This window comes from Bidens hawaiensis, unplaced genomic scaffold (assembly GCF_021521415.1).
Source record: "Bidens hawaiensis isolate Kalapana, Puna unplaced genomic scaffold, B.hawaiensis_p1.1 tig00005179_1, whole genome shotgun sequence".
Lineage (NCBI taxonomy): Eukaryota > Viridiplantae > Streptophyta > Magnoliopsida > Asterales > Asteraceae > Bidens > Bidens hawaiensis.
The window spans coordinates 566323-573106 of record NW_027491332.1 but is presented as its reverse complement, the minus strand read 5'-3'; the positions used below and the strand labels follow the sequence as shown (position 1 = coordinate 573106).

Below are 6784 nucleotides of genomic sequence, written 5' to 3'. Positions count from 1 at the left end.
CTCTATGATCACTATGTTATTCTTTTTCCTACTATGGCATATCATGGACTCGACGTTATTCAAAGTTTATTCTTTATAAATTTTGAACAAATCTTCATTGATATGTATAGATTTTGATGATAATTTGGAGGCCATCCTCACTCAAAATGTTTTGCTATTGACTACTTCCAGGAAAGTACTCATCTGTTGCTTTCTTTATGTTTCATTTTATACTTTGTGTTAAGTCTTTTTATCAAATATGTGAAATTGCAACAAAAAGAAGCCCTTAAAAATTGATAGTTGGTTATTTCGTATTTTTATTTTTAATTGACCCGTTTTGACCTAAACCTATTTTGATTTGATCGTATCTATTTTGAACACGACCCGTTTGACCCCTATGTATTTTGTGCACAGCCCGTTTTGACTGTACCTATTTTGAGCATATGTATGTGTGTTTGTATGTAAATACGTAATATGTATTAGTTATATGCTGCAAAAAAAAATTAGGTCCAAGATGTTCGATCCAAATTACAAAAATGAAACAGTGCTAGACGAGAAAACCATTGATTAGCTGCTATCCTTTGCCGCCATCCACTGCATCAGTTCATATCCTGCTGTTTGTTGTATATGTACAAACATATTGTATTTACTTTTAGTTATCAAGATTAATCAAAAGCCAACGATTACTCCACCCCTTATTATTTGTTCTTTTACATTCGATATTATCATCGTGATTGTGTTTAAGTGTTCTTGATTTTGATTACCAACATATACTATACAAGGTGATTCACGTGTTTATGGGCCCGCCAATCCAATGTTACATCCTAGTCCTTGTACGCAAAGTTGTCTCTACCCTTTCCGATTACTCAAAGTGGAAAAAGATAGAAGTTCCTATTAACATGGGTGAAGGCAATATTATTGGGGTGAGCCAGTTTCAGCTAGAAGCAGATACCTCCATTGGGATGTTCATAGTTCTCATCACGTGGTTTCCATGGATAGAGAGATTTTATTAAAAACGCCTGTCGGGATCGAATGATCGTACAAGAAACCAGTATTCGTTTGTTGGGATGAATGGTTTTCTTGCTCTCCTGTATAAAGTTTCTCGGAACAAAGCTAGCATATGAACTCTAAAAGATCTTCATAACATGAAGTGGGGAAAGTTGCATTCCTTAAATCTTCCGTGCCATTGGTACCTAACTTAATTAGTCCTATTCGGTTATTTTAAGAACATAGCTATAATACATGCATATCAAAATTTAGGCATCTAATTACTTATAATTTACATTAAAATCACTTTTAAATGAAAATCTAGCTAGAAATCAACCTCATATCGAATCAACTTAGAAAGGAATCAAATAGCAAAATCCAAAACCGTAAATGTATAATTAGATCAAAGAGACAAATATGCATATCTGAGCAGTAACACGATTACTCATATGATACATGTCACGTCGCATTAGAGCACATGGAGTGGATCCGTGGTAGAGCCGAAAAATAGCCCCGGGGGGCGGGAGGGGGGGCAGATGGGAACACCATCCCTTGGTTTCTCCATATGATTTCCACATAATCCGGGAATTATTCCACACTTTATCCCAGATGAATTTTGTATGTGGTGGACCCTTTGAGAAGAAATGGGGGAAAAATGGGAAGTGGGATAACACACTGATGTTGGGGTTTGGAGGGATGAGGAAAACTCGAGAAAACAAGAAAAAAAGCTGAAGTGGGGCTGATGTGGCATACATAAGGGTTAAAATTAGGGGTGTTCTTCGGGTTATTTATTCGGGTTTCGATTTGTTCGGGCCGGGTTGTTCGGGTTTGAGCTCAAAACAATTTGACCCAAGAAACGACCCAACTAAGTTCGGTTTGTTCGGGTTTCGGATTAAACGGTTTGGGTTAATTCGGGTCGGGTTTCGGGTTTAACAAATTAAAAATATTTATCCACCTTTAACAATATAACAAAAAAAAAAAAAAGAAACCATATTCTAAGCCGTTATAAAACCGTAATATACAACCATATTAATTAATTATAATATTTAGCAAAACCTGAAATTTATCATACAAGCATGCATTAGATGGGATGGAGTGTTGTAGCATGTGGATCAATACTTGTGTAGATTGAAGAAACATGCCAATACATATTGGTTTAAATACTATACTATTTAAGTTTTTGAATCAAAGATACATTCTCAAAATGCTTTATGGTAATTAATACATTTGGATCCAATGTGATAGATCCAAATATTAATTGGAGTATTGAGAACAACCAACAAGAATATATATGGTCACTATGTTACTTCACCGATAAACTACCCTATAAAAATTAGGATACATACATCGATGTATCATACTTCAGGTTATTCGGGTCAACCCGAATAAGGGTATTTCAACCCAAATACCGACCCGAATATTTTATCTCGGGTTCGGGTTAGGAGTTTAATCGGTTCGGGTGAATTCGGATCGGGTTATTCAGGTCTCGGGCCGCTTCGGTTCGGGTTCCTTATTTGGGTACGGATAAAAAGCACACCCCTAGTTAAAATGGGACAATGTGGAAAGACTCTCTATGCCCAGCCAACCTGGTTGTAATCAGTATTTCGCTTCAGTGCGGTCTAAACACAAGGAAAATTAAAGACCACACCGTAATTAAACTTTTTTAAGCCCTAATATGATGTAGGAATAGAGATCAACTACTCATACTTCATCTGTGTGCATTTCGTGAAAAACTGACCTAGAAAGTTCATCTTCAAAGTGCGATTCTTGACAAACCGGACCAATATAAAGTGATCATGCCAAATTGTGTGAGTTAGTTGTACACCGTCTACTCTTGCGTTCTCACTAAGGAATCTTCAATAATTAAGGAAATTTATGCAACGAAAGCGCTTGGGCTTCTCAGATACCATTGGTCGGCGAGTTTTGGCGGCTCTCCTATGAGTCCATGACAAAAGAAACCAACGACAGGCGAACCATATCAATCAGCAGTTCAAAGTTGTTGAGCCCAATTAGGAAACTAATGGTGTCGTGACATCAATTTATTTTGTTCCCCTAAATAAAATGAGATAAAGAATAAAGATCTTTTCTAAAGAAAAAAAAAACTCATAGATCAAAATAAAAGTAAATAAATTGTTTTTTTAGTCTACCTTTTAACTGAATACAATAATTTTAAATAATGTGGAAGAAGATATTTAAAACAAGAAATCACACAATTATCGTGTAATCTTTTCGGCGCAATAGGACAAAAAATGACACAGAAACACTGGAGACTTGGTAGATTAAGGTTGGTTTACGATATTCTCTTCGCCGACCTATATAGCGTTGAAAGAATAGGGGTTGAAAGTTAAAGCTATTTTAGTTGTTTTCTAGTTCAATGACATAAGTTGATAGTTAAAGTTTGAGATATTTAGGTCTCAGGTCGAAACCTAATTATTTAAAAGGGTTTTTATGTATCCTACTTGATGGTGTTCCTTGTTAAGTCATGCATAAAGCGTCAAAATTAGTAGGAATGCTCATTTAAATATTGGGTACAATAATTCTAGACGATGTATATAAAAAAATGGAAAATAAAAAGAAGAAAAGATAAGCCAAAGATATTTTGATAAGAAAACCTAAAAACATAAACTCAATTACTACAGCCCCTCTGCTACCGTTGGAGTCATCTTTTTCAACTGGAGGTATCCTCTTCTACTGAATTAAGCCCTAATCCTTTCATCCAATTCATTAACCGGCCACCACAAATCTACGCCTATCGTCCTCCATTTCTTTACCGATGGAAGCTAGCCACTTACAGGTTTTTTTCTGGCCACCTTTTTCTCTCTGGAAATTTATGTGCTCTTCTTTTATTTAATCTTCAGATGTCTCATTTTTTGCGTGCCTGGAATGTGGATCCATCGGATATATATGTTGAAGATCGATTAAGTGATCGCGTATCATGCGTGAATAGAATATGCATCGTTTGTAGCGATCTGTATATATATATAAACAAAGATACATATCTCCTTGTTTAGATCCATTGATTACAAATGTGTTACAGATTTTACAAATCCATACATCTGGCTGATTATTGCATTCTATTTCTGCTAACTTCAGTTTATTCATCGAGCTTTGGAAAGATGTTTCAAACCCAACTTCATTTAGATCTGCTTAATATCTTGTGATAATTGATTTGATGCAATTCAGTTGTGTTAAAAGATTTGTGGCTTTAGATTAATCCAAAACAACTTAACAAGTACTTTGTATGATTTTGGTATTATTTGATTATATACTTCTGCTAGTATTGAAGCCCAATTTAGTCATATAGCGTATTAGTCCATAGGAAATAGGTATCCTTGTAACAAAGTTGCAGTTTAATAGTATTTTTTCGTATTCGAACCAAAGTTGCTCGCTTAGCCATTATCCATATGTAGTTTGGTTGTGTTTATATGTGTAAGAAATATATTATTGATTAATAAATTAAAAAAAAATGTGCATATCGGAATTCTTGTTTTTAAAAATATTTGTGAACTGTTACTCCATACTGGCCGTTCTATGAATGAAATGGAGACAAGAAGTGTACATGATTAGGAACACATATTTGAAGGGTTCATCTTGGTTGTTTTAGTTTATATAATTGTTTAAAGTAATTAAGTTTATCTGTTTTATTAGTGAGGATAAGTTCAAAAGTGTTTAGTCACATAGCTGGTTTAGGTTTTGAGTCTAGTATAAATAGATTGATAGGGTATTGTAATTTCTTGGTTCAAGTTTTCATTGAAGTTAATAATATTCAAAGAGTCTTGGTGAGTTACCACAAAATTAGCATGTTCCTCGTGTTGCTCAATCCAATATTTTTCCAACAATCTTCGCTCCACATATTTAAATTCAGTAATTTCACCATAAAGTCCTTGGGTTTTTTGTATGTGATTGTAGCTTCCATATGTGGATAAGTCCATATGTTAACCAACCAACAAATACTCAACTGTAACCAATGACTGTTTTAATTTGATAATTAAGTGTTTTTTGCTGATACTTTCAAGAATATATAGTGACATTTTTATCAACCACATTTTTTCAGCACTTTAAAATGTCAAAATCATGCTTATAAATAATTAAGCACCACACAGACTCATCTGTCAAGCAAAACTAAAACACTGAGTTTGTATGCATTCCATATATGGTATGGATTATTCCTTCTGGATTAACAAATTTATGTTTTCGCTTACGAGAAATTGTATGCATATTTTGAAACAAAGTCGATGAAGACGGCTATGAGCAAATGCATACAAGAATCTGTAGAGGAAGCGAGGCCGTCGAAGATTAAGAAAGTTGATCGGTTTGCACTTTTACCCGATGAGATTGTTAAAGAGATTCTTGAAAGACTCTCTATTAGAACACTCCGTTACAGGGGTAAATATGTCTGCAAACGATGGTTTAACATAATTCAACATCAGATCTTGCTAGACCATGCCTCTTTCATCATCCAGAGGTCAAGTGGATATCACGAAGCACGTGAGGTTATCGTACGGGAAATAAACGAAAAACTGGAATTCGAACAGGAAGATCTTGAAATACGTAGTTTCTTGTTCACGAGAACTATAGGACGGATAAAGTCTCGGTGTAATGAGAACCTTCTGATAGCAGAACCTAATAATAGAGAATCTTTGTATGCGTATGATCTATACGCTGGAAGGGAATGCATCTTCCTAAATGTTCTACATCTTGCGGAGGACACTATACAAGCAAATGTGGCATAAGCCTTTGCTATGATGGATATCTGAGACTATACAAGGTGATTCACGTGTTTATGGGGCCGCCAATCCAATGTCACATCCTTGTCCTCGTACACAAAGTTGTCTCTAGCCTTTCCGATTACTCAAACTGGAAAAAGATAGAAGTTCCTAGTAATATTGGTGAAGGGCAGTACTATTGGGGTGATCCGGTGTCACTTAAAGGCAGATACCTCTATTGGGATGTTCATAGTTCTCATCACCTGGTTTCCATGGACACCGTGAAAGAGAGATTTTATCAAGCCCCCCTACCAGGACGGTCAGGTTCCAGTGATGAGCGTATGAAAGACCAATATTCTCTTGCTGAGATGAATGGTGTCCTTGCTCTTCTAGATCAAGTTTCTGTGCAAAAAGCTGACATGTGGATTCTTAAAATAAGTTCTAATAAGATGAAGTGGGAAAAGTTGCATTCATTAGTTATTGCGGACCTTTGGTACCAAAACTTACACCCTTATACCGATATTCCATTTCCCATATGTAGTGTGGTAAATAAGAGGCATATCATCTTCAAGAAACCAGCTCAACCCAATACCATGACTAGCCTGTTACATTATGATCTGAAAACTAATCTCGCGGAAAGCGTAAGGAGCCTGCATAATATCATACTCACAAGATATGATGACCGTTATGTGGTTCAGTTCTTTGCGCCAAGTTTTCTATGCTGGTAATTGGGTGGTATCGCGTATCGCGCACCTGGATTGATAATGGAAGTAATCATGTTAGTTTGTATTCTCTTTTATATAATAATCTAGCACCTGGATCTTGTTGTAAAGTATTCTATGTTTGTACTCGTGTTGTTTAACTGTAACAATTCATGTGTGAAACGATTTAAGGCTTAATTTTTGCGAGTCCCCCCCCCCCCCCGAGTTATAAATACTCATACTGCCAGGTGCCAATGTTGTGGTGACCGTCGTATGCGAGTTTGAACCATTTTTCAGGGAGGGTTCATTATTTTCTAAGCATAATTTTTCATAGTGGCTGTGTTAACATAATTAGCAGTTATGGTTTTAAATAAGCTAAAAATGAATACTGCTAACAACTATAAAGATTTA

At 35.6% G+C, this 6784-nt stretch overlaps 1 pseudogene; it reads left to right on the top strand.

Annotated features, from left to right (window-relative positions):
• Positions 1-4897: 4897 nt before the first annotated feature.
• LOC143629224 (uncharacterized) lies at positions 4898-6400 on the top strand (annotated as a pseudogene).
• The last annotated feature ends 384 nt before the right edge of the window (positions 6401-6784 follow it).